General features: G+C 37.7%; 1 protein-coding gene across 3 annotated transcripts in view; it reads left to right on the top strand.

Annotated features, from left to right (window-relative positions):
• LOC131684172 (uncharacterized) overlaps window positions 1-12,924 on the top strand; it is a 925,699-nt gene that overhangs the window by 394,016 nt on the left and 518,759 nt on the right. Inside the window, exon 1 of one of the 3 annotated variants that reach the window (XM_058966818.1) lies at window positions 5,255-5,272. The exons of the other annotated variants lie outside the window; for them this stretch is intronic. The gene's annotated coding sequence lies outside the window, so the exon portion shown is untranslated. Of the gene's footprint in view, window positions 1-5,254; window positions 5,273-12,924 lie in introns of those variants that run through there. 3 annotated transcript variants of the gene reach the window in all.

The following is a 12,924-nucleotide window of genomic DNA, read 5'->3' as shown; positions in this document are numbered from 1 at the left end:
TAGCTACATGGGTCTTCCCCAGGGCTCATGTCTAAGTCCCCTGCTCTACAATTTTTACGTGAATGACATTGACGATTGTCTTGCCAATTCATGCACGCTAAGGCAACTTGTAGACGACGGGGTGGTCTCTGTTACAGGGCCCAAAGCTGCCGACTTGCAAGGACCATTACAAAATACCTTGGACAATTTGTCTGCTTGGGCTCTTCAGCTGGGTATCGAGCTCTACACGGAGAAAACTGAGTTGATTGTTTTTTCTAGGAAGCGTGAGCCGGCGCAACTCCAGCTTCTATTAATGGGTGTAACGATCAATCAGGTCTTCACATTTAAATATCTCGGGGTCTGGTTCGACTCCAAAAGTACCTGGGGATGTCACATTAGGTATCTGAAACAGAAATGCCAACAAAGGATCAATTTTCTCCGGACAATAACTGGAACATGGGGTGCCCACCCAGGAGACCTGATCAGGTTATACCAAACAACGATATTGTCCGTGATGGAGTACGGGTGTTTCTGTTTCCGCTCCGCTGCGAACATACACTTCATCAAACTGGAGAGAATCCAGTATCGTTGCTTGCGCATTGCCTTGGGTTGCATGCACTCGACCCATACGATGAGTCTCGAAGTGCTGGCGGGTGTTCTTCCGCTAAAAAATCGATTTTGGGTACTCTTATATTGATTGCTCATCCGATGCGACATTTTGAACCCGTTGGTGATTGAAAACTTCGAGAGCCTCGTCGAGCTTAATTCTTAAACCCGATTTATGTCCTTATAACTCAACTACATGGCACAGAGCAATAATCCTTCTTCGTATACTCCCAACCGTGTTCATGTCCTAGATACTTTTGATTCTACTGTATTCTTTGACACATCCATGAAGGAAGAGATTCGTGGAATCCCGGACCATACACGCCCGCAAGTGATCCCCAATATATTTTATAATAAAATCCGAGAAGTCGACTGCGACAAAATGTTTTACACTGACGGATCAAATCTCGATGGGTCCACTGGCTTCGGTATCTTCAACAATACTATCACCGCTTCATTCAAGCTCAATGATCCCGCTTCAGTTTACGTCGCAGAGTTAGCTGCAATTCAGTACACCCTTGGGATCATCGACACTCTGCCCACAGATCACTACTTCATCATTTCGGACAGCCTCAGCTCTATCGAGGCTCTTCGTGCGGTGAAGCCTAAAAAGCAATTTCCGTATTTTGTGGGGAAGATACGGGAGTCCTTGTGTACGTTATCTGAAAAATCTTATCAGATTACCTTTGTTTGGGTCCCCTCTCATTGCTCTATCCCAGGCAATCATTAGCAAAGGTGGGCGCATTAAATGGTGACATATACGAAAGACCAATCTGCTTCAACGAATTTTTTAGTATTTGTCGTCAGAGGACGCTCAACAGTTGGCAAACCTCGTGGAGCAATGGGGAACTTGGGCGACGGCTACATTCGATTATCCCAAAGGTATCAACGAAGCCTTGGTTCTGGGGGATGGATGTGGGTCGGGATTTTATTCGTGTAATGTCCCGACTTATCTCCAACCACTACACCTCAAAAGGCGAACACGAAATTATTGCGACACATTCAACAGGGCATAACTTTTTTACCATTGGGTAAAAATCAACCAAATTTTGCACACTTTCTCATTGATGTGTATTGTTTACATGCTGTCAAACTCGAAGTCGTGTTTTTCGATTCAACGAAAATGGAGGTAAACTAACGCGAGTCGAAAAAACAAATTCTTTCCAAACACCTGGAATTTCCTGACCTGTCGCACCGGCATTGGTGGTGAATGTTGAACATTCACCATTCAACCGTCTCCAGAGTGTTGAATAGGTTCCAGAAGCGGTTGACGTTGGACCATGGCAAAGGAGCTGGAAGAAAACCGGGACCGGAGAACAAAAGACGGAGAGAAAGGTGAAGCGGATGATTAAAGCAAATCCCAACATCTCAAGCCGTGATTTGGCTAAAAAGATCGGCATGTCGCAGAGCTACGTCCAGAATGCAAAGAAGAGAGCTGGACTACATACATACAAGGTACAGAACGTCCCAAACCGCGATGAGCGGCAACAATCGACGGCTAAAACTCGGGCATGGAAGCTCTACGAGAAGATGGTGATAAAATATGGCTGCTGTGTGATGGACGACGAAACGTATATAAAAGCCGATTTTAAGCAAATTCCGGGTTTGAAGTTTTTCACCGGCAAGAGCAAGTTCTATGTGGACGACAAATTTAAGAAGAAGAAAATGTCGAAGTTTGCCTCCAAATATCTCATTTGGCAGGCCATCTGCTCTTGCGGACTGAGATCCACAAATCTGAGTGCCTCGAGAAGCGCCTTTTGCCGTTCTTGCAGCAGCACGACGAAGCTCCGCTATTTTGGCCAGATTTGGCATCATGCCACTATTCTAAAAGTGTCCTAGAGTGGTATGAAGCCAATTCTGTCCATTTTGTTCCAAAGGACATGAATCCGCCAAACTGTCCGGAGCTGTGCCCGGTGGAGCAGTACTGGGCAATGATGAAGCGGGAACTTCGGAAGAGCAAGAAGATAGTCAAAAACGAGAAGGACATTTTAAGAAAATGGAAAAAAAACTGAGAAACTGGTACCGGATGACACTGTAAAGACTTTGATGGGGGGCATCATGCGAAAATGCGTTCAATTTTACACTCAAGGCTACATCGATTAACTTTTCTTTTGATTTTTGAAGTAAATATATGTATAAAACTACCCTAAAATTTTGGTTTGATTTTAAACATTATTAGAAAATTGGCATGACATTTTCGGTGTCGCAATAATTTCATGTTCACCCTTTAGATGCGCATTTGCGGCGTATTGGGCTTGCGGAGGGTAGTCTCTGCGCTTGTTACGAGGGCTATCACGACATCGAGCACGTTGTCTGGGTATGCGCCGGGTATTTGGACGCCAGGTCTCAATTAAAGGATTCCCTTCGGGCCCGAGGAATGTCCCAGTTCGAGATATGCTGGTAAATCGCGATCTTCCCTATATGTCCCTTATTTATACTTTCATAAAAACGATAACTTTCCCAATTTAGCCCCTCTCTTTTATTTCTTGTTTTTAGAAATTTCCTCTTGCTTTGTGGAACCGATCAGCTCCAGAGTGCCACTATGTAACCGCCGTCGCCCTCACCACTACGCCTGCATAGAAGGAAACTGAAGCGAGAGCGACTCGAGGTTCGATGACTTTTGAGGATTCCCCGCGGGTCCGAAGAATACCATCCGCCAATCCGGTACTCGACGACTTACTAGACTGAGGCGCTAATTTGTTTCGCTGATCTCCCTATACGCCTTCCCTCCCTGCCCTTGATACAACTGCTGCTGCACTGATGTGGAAATAAGCCCCCCTCTGAATATCTTGTCCAAGTATAGGTCTTCATTAAAAAAATCAAATTTGTGTTCTGTATTCCTAGTTTTAAGATAGCTGTAATTTTTACTCTTTATTGAAACTCTTGTCCTCCATCTTGTAAATAGAACTGTATCCTTAGTCTGTGAAATTTCTCATAAATATTTGTTCCCCCTTTTGTGTACTAAACTATATTGTTAGTTTTAAGATAACTGTAAAATATTTCGTAGAATACTATTACTCCCCCTCTTGTATATCAAACTTAATCCCTTGTGTTAAATTTGTTCATAAAAAAAATCTTTTGGCCCTCTCTTGTATATAGAATCTTATTTCTAGTCTTAAGATAGCTGTAATTTTTCTTCTTTTGTAAAAAAATATTTCAACATTGTAACCTCCTAGTTTTAAGATATCCCAGATGTAAAAACAAAAGAATGTGGCACCGCCAAGCTAACGCATTTGTGCCTGTCAAATAAACGAAATGAATAAAAAAATAACTTAATTGTTGATTATTCGACGCTTCGGCAGAAACATCGGATAATAACAATTACTTCGTTTGATACATATATACAAGACTGAGAAAGCCAATAACCAAACATATAACAGAAGAGCATTCACCAAACTACCCATTTCAGCCAAATAACTTTCAATTTAAATGATTTATTCGACCAATTGAATGTTTTGGCCAAATGATATCGGGTCAAATGGTATTTAACCAAATTGCATTCGGCCAAACAACGTTAGGCCAACCAAAATTTGGCAAAATGACCGACTACAATATGCTAAGATCAAAATATAATGTAAAAACTGAAAGAACCCTTTAGTGAACTGATTTAGAACAGCTACTTTGGATATCCATATTTTTTTCTTTCTTCTAAGTTGTTTTTGAATTTGCATGTTAAAATCAGCGAACTAAAAATATTCTGTGCTGGTATTTTGTGGGAATTCAATTAGTAAAAAAGTTATTCTAAGAAGAATTTCCCTGCTGTTCAAGGTTGATGCTTTGGGTTTTTAACCATAATGACTGTGAGACTGGTTTTGCTTCTGAACTTATCAAAAATCAATATTGTTGCAACTGATTTCCTTCCAATCCGCTTTAAATTGACAAAGTTGATTGAGAGCTCCGAACTTATAAGCATAATGCTAAGCCAAGTTAATGAATTGTATCGACTATAAAAACGAATCATAGCCGAGATACATGCATCCATAAATATAATAAATAATTCTAGCACAGAGCGAGAGAGGGAGCAGCCAGGAACCGAGGACGACAAACGTGATGATGGCGATGATGACGATGCTCAATGTCGGTCGCAATCTGCATCAGCATCTTTTTTGCTTTGTTTGCTTGCGTTCGCTTCTTCGGCAGTAAAATATGACCTCGGCCCTGATGCTTGAGCATGGAATATATGTACAACGCAAGAATCCGATGCGCATTATGGATGCATGGGTTTTTAGAGCTAATATCTACGTTCTCTCACCGTCTGTATGTTGGCTGCACGTACGTACCTACGTGTACATAAGCCGTGGAAAAGGAATGCATGCGTCTGACGCTGGCTGCTGGCCTGTAGCGTTGCGGCGATGTCTGGTCGATGCCTTCACCATGAAAGGGTTTCTGTCTGGCATGGCACTGCACCGCATGTAGGTTCGGTGCATATCCGTTCGCCCGATCTGAAGATGCTTGCAGTCAATGGGTTAACTTCCTGGAAGACCTTTTATCAGACACGAAGATCAAAAGTATTTCCGGTAACGCTCTACTCGGGTTATGCCAACAAAATTAACAATTTGGTTTTCATGGAAAGTGAATTGAAAACGTTACTAGTTTTTTTTTTCTGAATTAAATTCAATTTTGTAATGTTGTTTTTTTTCTTTCCCCTTTCCAGGTAAATATTCCATCATGACTATGACTAATCAGAGTAAGTAGCTCCTACCGTACATCAATCGGCACGTCGCATCACGGTGAAATCTTTTAATCCATCAGGATCACCGCTGCCAAGGCAAATAAATCACATGAGCTGACGCAGCCGAACGTCGCACATTCAAAATTCAATCATAAATCGCATTTCGTTGCACGTGTAGCGGTGCTGATGGTGGTGGTGTCGCGGGCGTTCGATTGACCACAGTCAAACGTTTGCGCGCCCTGCTGATTTATGAATAGTCATAAACTCACCGCAAAAGATTGTCACGAAAGTGGCCCGGTTGCGTCATCTGTCGGTGCTGTAAGCTTAGATCCGCGCCAACGAGCGTGAAGTAAATTAAACTGTGGGGCGAAAAAGGAAAAATGCTAGGTAGAATCAACGCCAGAACAACCGGTACGCGCTGGAACTGGCCTACTTTCGGTTAAACCTACCTGATGAGGCACGGCTGTCATAGTGTCTAGAGGCGGGTCCCCAACACTTTTTATAGCAATGATCTACTATGGGCTGGGCGATCGCTGACGAATCATCTCCGACGGATTAGGAGATCTAGACATTTCAATAGTTATTCTCGTTACCGTAGCTGTTTTTGTTTTGATTTATTGCTTGCAGGGTGGTATTGAGGGAAGCTCAGAGCTACAGGATTATTAAGACAAATAAGCTAAATTCAATGAATTGAAAGCAAAGCGTGGTGTAATTTTTTCATTATGTTGCAATTTGGCCAAATATTTTTTATAATGTCTTGATAGTTCTAATGAACCTTTTTCCGACAGTGCAGCTTATTCGAATGGCTGAAAATTGGTCTGATAACTTTCGTAAAGCTTTATTACACGTAAGCTCCACGGCGTACTAGTTAGAGCCCTTTTCGATGTATGATATAAAAGAACAATTTTGTTCTTCATTTAATGACCCCGTCGAAAGTACCAAAAATGCAACAAATTTCATGTTTTCTTGTGATTTACCCGTACCACATAAACACCTATAAATTATACACAATGGTATCACTGATTTGAATCTTGATGAGTCTGAGAATCCCGTTCCGAACAGGTCAATCAACTTTCGCACATAACTATATGCCACTCCATTGTCTTTCTGCGTTGTTTGATGACAGTCTGTTCGGAGACAATACCCGAAGAGAACATAAAAAGCGGGCCCCACTCGTACTTTCAACACCACTTCCCAAACAAACGTGTATTGTGTGTATGAATGTATGTATGTACAAACGTAATACTTTAGAATCCGGCACACAGAGAAACATGTGTTTGCTTTTAAACTATTCAGCATGATCGACGAATGGTGGGTGAAAAAGTTTCACACCAGCCAGCAATAGCAGCAGCAGCACCAAGAACAAGTGGGACAGACATGATTGCCCGGATCGAGTGTAGGTATGTGGGTGTTTCACCACTGAATGACAAATAGTCTATGGATAGGGGGAGACACGAATTTGTGTGTCACCACGTGGTCCACAGTGGCGCGGGCGGCGGTCACATCTTCACCCCTTCGCTACATCGTGCGTGTTCAATGCGAGCTCGAGCTTGAACGAGAATCAATTCAAATAGCATCACGTGCGTGACGGAGTCACGAAGCAAACAAACCCACACCGGTTCTGATCGGCAGCCTACGATGGTGTTGTGACATCAATCTGTTGGCTCGACACCCGATCATAAATTTGTGGCAAAATTATATCAAAATAAATTATTATATCAAAATAATTGGAAAACGAATCGGTTTGATATAAGTTCCCACTCAATAATGGTTAGTATATCAACTTATATCTATTTCAATAATAGTACATATTACGGAAGTGCCAAAAATTAATGTCTTATCTTACCTTACAAACCACCTTTACTTCCATTAGAATGTAAAAATCTGCTGTGTACTTCAAGATTAATACTTGGACTACGGTGCTTCGGCGTTACTCTTTACGAAATCAAAATACAGTTGCATGAAAATTTGCTTTTATAACCACAAGTGTAAACCACCTGTCACATTGGACATTTTTCTCTTATTTTTTCGCTAACAATTTGAGCATTTGTGCTCCAAAGGATTTATTTTAAATAAAAAGTGCGTCATTTAATTACTGCCATCAAATTCTGTACAACCACCTCGTCCTATTTGTTCGCCACATAAGTTTACTTTGACAGTTTTAAGTCTTCTTCAGGTTCCGCTTGACGATGGACCAATATTCCTCGAGAGGGCCGAGTTCTGGTGTGTTGGGAGAGTTCTTGTCCTTGGGCGCCACCAGATCCTTGTAGGCGTTATACCACAACATGTCTTTTTTTCTGTAATGGCAGTATTCAAAATTAGGACAAAATAGCGTGGAATAATCGTGTTGCTTCACGAAAGGCGTTATTTTCATGCACTTTTTCACATAAATTTCCTTGTTGACGGGCTCGGGCGAAATAAAAATCTCACATCAAACCACAGGTACAGAAAGCCTGCCGAATCAGATATTTCTGTGTGATCTTCGACAGTTTCATATGCTTGAAAATATCGGCTACTGTTCCTCCCGGTTGCCTTTACGCTGGTGGTAGTTGATTTGGTCACTTTTAACGGTTTCACTAACTTGGCGTGCAAGTACTTCGAATTCAGGCAAAACGCAAGCAAAATTTCCCTGTGTTTCTTCTCTTGCTTGGATGACACTGTCCAAGAGCAAATGTCAAATACAAAAGCCTGCACGAAGACAAATGAGGGTTTTTTCGAATTTGTTGAATTTCATGCAAAGAAATCCGTCAAGTTTAAGCCGACCAAATTTTTATCGTAAATCCTTTTGAATATCTCTACGAAATTTGGAGTGGCTTTGGAAGTAGCCGATTTATCAATATTTTCATATTTAATCCAAAAGTCGGTATTGCATGGATTTTTTCGAATCTTTGTCTGGTTCCACCTAGAATTCGTTAAAAATCAACGCGTTCGGCCAAGTCGGTGCGCTACAACATTGCCAGTCTCTGAAAATACAACTTCTCATTTGTTCGGTAGTGTTGCTGATTTTTTTTTTGGTTTCAGAGAAAACTGATTCAAGTGATTATCGCGAGTTCTTTATTTATATATTTGGTGTAATATTATTGAAGAACTCATAATTAAAACTTTGCAGAAATTGCGAAAATAGTAGAAAAATGAAAATGTTATAAATTTTAATAAAAACAAAAAGAACATTCAATATGGAAATAGAATTTAAAGAGAGAAAAATAACAAAAGAACAAACGAGGAAAAACTAATAAATAGATACAATGAAACAAAAGAAAAAAGCTACAAAATGACATTAAAATAATGGAAAAAGATTAAAAACATGCAAATAGTCAAAACCTACCAATATCAAATAAAGAAAAAGATACAAAACTGAGAAACAACAGAAAAAGGACAAAATTAAGACAATTTAAAAAATCTTGCATGTGTGAAAACAATTTGAATAAATAGCAAAATAAAACCGAATACATAATTAAAACAATCAAATTAAACGAAAGAAATGAGAAAGAAAATTGGAAAAGCATTGCAGAAATTGAAAAATATTGCAAAATGGGTAAAAGAGTGAAAAACGGGTAAATAACGAAATTAAAACAAAAACATCATGAACATGGAAAACATAAAAATTAAAAAGGAAGAAAAATGAATACTGCAAAAATATAGAAACAAGACTACAATAACAAATATAGAAATGAACGAAATGGATCCACTGAGATAGTCGTAAAAATAACACTTATACAAAATGTTTGAAATATAAAAATTAGCACCACATTTAAAAATTGAAAGCACGAGAACAGGGAAATAAGAAAATGTTAAATATGTTTCAAAATAGAAGAAATGATAAAGTACAAGGTTGGAATGAAAAAAAAAAATTAACTATGAAAAATCAAAAAAATGCACAAAGAAGTATTAAAAATAAAAATAAATGGAAATAGATTGAAGAAAAAATAGAAAATAGGAACAAGTGGAAATAGCCCAAAAACAGACAATAGAAAACATGCAAAATACAAATTGTTTGAATGGGTAGAAATGAAAATCCTATAAGAAATTGAAAAAAACAGGAATATTATCGTGAAGAAAAACAAGAGAAAATTTAAAAAAAAATAAATCTTTAAAAAAATAAATGTGGAAAAAAATAAATTTTGATGAAATCAAAAACCGAAAACATGCACAAAACACAAAAAGATCAAAATAAAGTAATAAGAAAAATATCCACAAAAAATGTAACAAAAAAGAAAACATGGAACTCAAAATTGTTTAAATGTGTAAAAATAGAAAATGCTAAGTGTAATGGAACATACCAATAAACAAAGATGAAAGAATATTGAAAAAATCCATACAACAGAAGAGTATAAATTTCAAAACTGATAAATGGAGAACAGAAAATTTCACGACGCGAAAAAAAATTGAATCGAAAAAATAGAAAAAAAAAGCAAATGAGAGAAACCTATAATGAAAAACGCTTTTAATCCACCTAACAGTGTGATGAGACATTTCTTATAACTCTTATCACTCTCTTCGGATATTATATCGTTTGAGAACATTTAGAACTTGATGCTTCGCGATGTTTTTGATAACACATACTACATGGGATAGTGGCAGGACTCAGAGAATCGCTCAAATCAGCATAGGACAACATCAGTGCTAGAAATCTCAAACCAAATCAATGGGAAAGCGAAAAAATGGCCCATAAAATAGACATACCAACGAATTATTGATAATGCTCTGTTAATAAAATATCTAAATTCCTCAATCAATGCATTGTGGTGGGAAAACTGAATTTTCCTAAAGGGGTTATGTATGTTGTACTGAGCCAAAAAAATCGATTTTTTTTAATCGATTTGAAGTTTATACTTTACTCAAATTTCCAACGCGACTGAGAACTAAGAAATCAACGCTTTTTCTTGAAAAAAGCGATACTAGCAGTGACACCAGTCAAAGAAAATCAACAGTGAAAAAAAATCAAAACTTCATGAAGTATTTGAAATTATTAAATTAAAATTTGTGTTTGCTATTGAAATTGACAAAATGATAGTATCGCCCCTTTGGCGATTGTTTACTTTTTCGGTCCCACCTATCAGCATTGAAGTATCGCCCTTACGTTTTTTACAATACAAATTTTACAATTGGTGGGGGTTTGGTGAAAATCGATCTTACTGTCCAAACGGCATAATTCCGAAACCGTAAGTTTTTGAAGTTTTAAAATTATGCAGAATTAATTTTTCAGAAAATAGTAACAGAGTTCGTGTCTTTAGCGAATTTGTTGAGACTTTATTGTAGTCATGAATATTAACCTGAGAAAATTCACCATAAATACTTCTTGAACGATATACCGTCAAAATTATTTTATCAAATGATGCGCTGTTTAACGTTTGTAAAACTCATCGAAGACACTAAACCTCCGAAATTGGCGGTTTCAAAATGATGCTATCTTGACCTTAAATTACTGTTTTTGAACATCTGACCTATACATATAATTGGTCATACAACAAAAATCAAATGCTCATCAAAATCGATAAGGACCTGCTAGAGTCGAATGGAAATCGGAAAGTGTTATCGTCGATATTAATCATATTACGTTTTCGTCTCGACTCGATACATTCCCAAAATATAAACCTGTTTTAATCCACCTAGTGGTGCAATTGTGCTTTTCTTATTTGTCCAGACTACGATTCCATGGCTGGTTATGTTCAGTATAATGGTGGAAATGAATATTACATGTTCAGTACGATTTTCACACACATACAATGGACCGACAGCCACGATCTTAAGATACTATGTGTCGATACTGAAACATCGCTTGAAACCAGCGGCGGATCATGGAGAAAGATCCGGGAGATCCGGGTCCTGCCGAAAATTTTCAACTTGTTAAGAAATTTTAAACTAGTTTTAATTTTAAAGTAGCAACCCCTCACTGCATACTCCGGGCCAGTATGATTGACGATTTTTAGAAATTTTAGATTTTTTTTTCCATGAAATATTGAGATTTGATGTAAACTCGAAAAAATAATGTTGGACAAAAATTGATTTTTTTTGGACTTTGGTACATTTTTGCCTTTCTCATATAGAAAGGTTATGCAATCACCTTTCTATATGCGAAAGGCAAAAATGTACCAAAGTCCAAAAAAAAATCAATTTTCGTCAAACATTATTTTTTCGAATTTACATCAAATCTCAATATTTCATGCATTATAAAGTCATTTGGCATCAAAAATACAAATTTGATTTTGAAAATTTTTCATTTCAGTTTATATGGAAATTTGCTGTGTGATTGCACTCTTCAACTCGTAACTCCGGAACCAGAAGTACAATCAATAAAAAAAATTCAATAGCAGTCGATGGGAAGGTTGTATCTTTCATTCGAGACTAATTTTGTGCAAATCGGTCCAGCCATCTCTGAGAAACACAGGTCACATTTTTTCCACATACACACATATACACACAGACATTTTCCGATCTCGACGAACTTAGTCGATTGGCATACGACACTCGGCCCTCCGGGTCGGGAGTAGATTGACGAATTTTAGAGTGAATGAGAAAGGCAAAAACATTTTTAGCAAATGTTGAAAGTTATGCATTTTTTTTGGTGAGCAGTTCTATGTTTCATAGACATTAAATCAATTTTAACTTCGCTTCCTATTAAATAAAGACCCTTATTACAGTACATCTCTACAAAAGCGAGCTCAATTTGAAAAGAAATCTGATGATTATGATTAATTACAGAACTCTGAAATTTTCTATTGGAATGTTTTCAGGCAGGAATTTGATATTGATGCTATTAGGCAACTGTGAAATCAAGACCAATAGATCAGTTACATATCAGGAAGGACCCCATTCCGACAATTTATCAAAAGTCCTCATGATGTTTACAACAACAGGTTATCAATCTACGGATCAGATAATTGTTATTGTAATATTGAATTAAATCAGTCTGCATCAATAAATTTTCAACTTCAATCCAATTTTTTTTTTGGTTTGGTGGGGGGGGGGTTGTATGGTGTTAAACCCCAAAACATTCTCTTGGCTACGCCGTTGCTTGGAGTTATTTATTTCGCTTTCCATTTTCCGATATGTTTCAGATCGATCCGATGGTCATTAGTTAGAAAAATTGCAGTCAGAAGGTTCGCACAAATGAACATTTTTGCACTGATAAGTTATCAAGTTCCTTCCAGACAACTTGGAAGTGTTCGGTGATTATTTCTAGCGGTTGTAGACAGAAAAATGAAATACAAAATTCGATTTGTCGTAATAATGTTTGGCTTATTTCAATGGATTATTTCTATATTGAACAATAAATAGGCGACAAAGAGTAATCCACAAACAACAAGCCATAACTTTTAAAGTATTCAAAATAGATATTTGAAGTCTTCAGTAAAGTTATTCGCAAAAGTAAGAGCTACAAATTTGTAGAAGGCATCATTTCGATATAATCACTTCCAAGAAAATTTGTGAAAATATCTCATAGGGGGATTAATCAGCAAAAGCACAATACCAAAAGAAAGGGCATATTTCCTCCATTAAATTCTCAGAAGATACTATTGACCTAAAATAAGCCGTTTTGGCGTTAATAATAGATTACATGTTTTTGGTCATATTTCTGGCAATGGGAAATGATAAAACGTTATTAATCCTCCTAACAGTGTGATGAGACATTTCTTATAACTCTTATCACTCTCTTCGGATATTAT

This window comes from Topomyia yanbarensis, chromosome 2 (genome assembly GCF_030247195.1).
Source record: "Topomyia yanbarensis strain Yona2022 chromosome 2, ASM3024719v1, whole genome shotgun sequence".
NCBI lineage: Eukaryota > Metazoa > Arthropoda > Insecta > Diptera > Culicidae > Topomyia > Topomyia yanbarensis.
The sequence above is the reverse complement of the archived record's forward strand: the minus strand, read 5'-3'. Positions and strand labels throughout refer to the sequence as shown.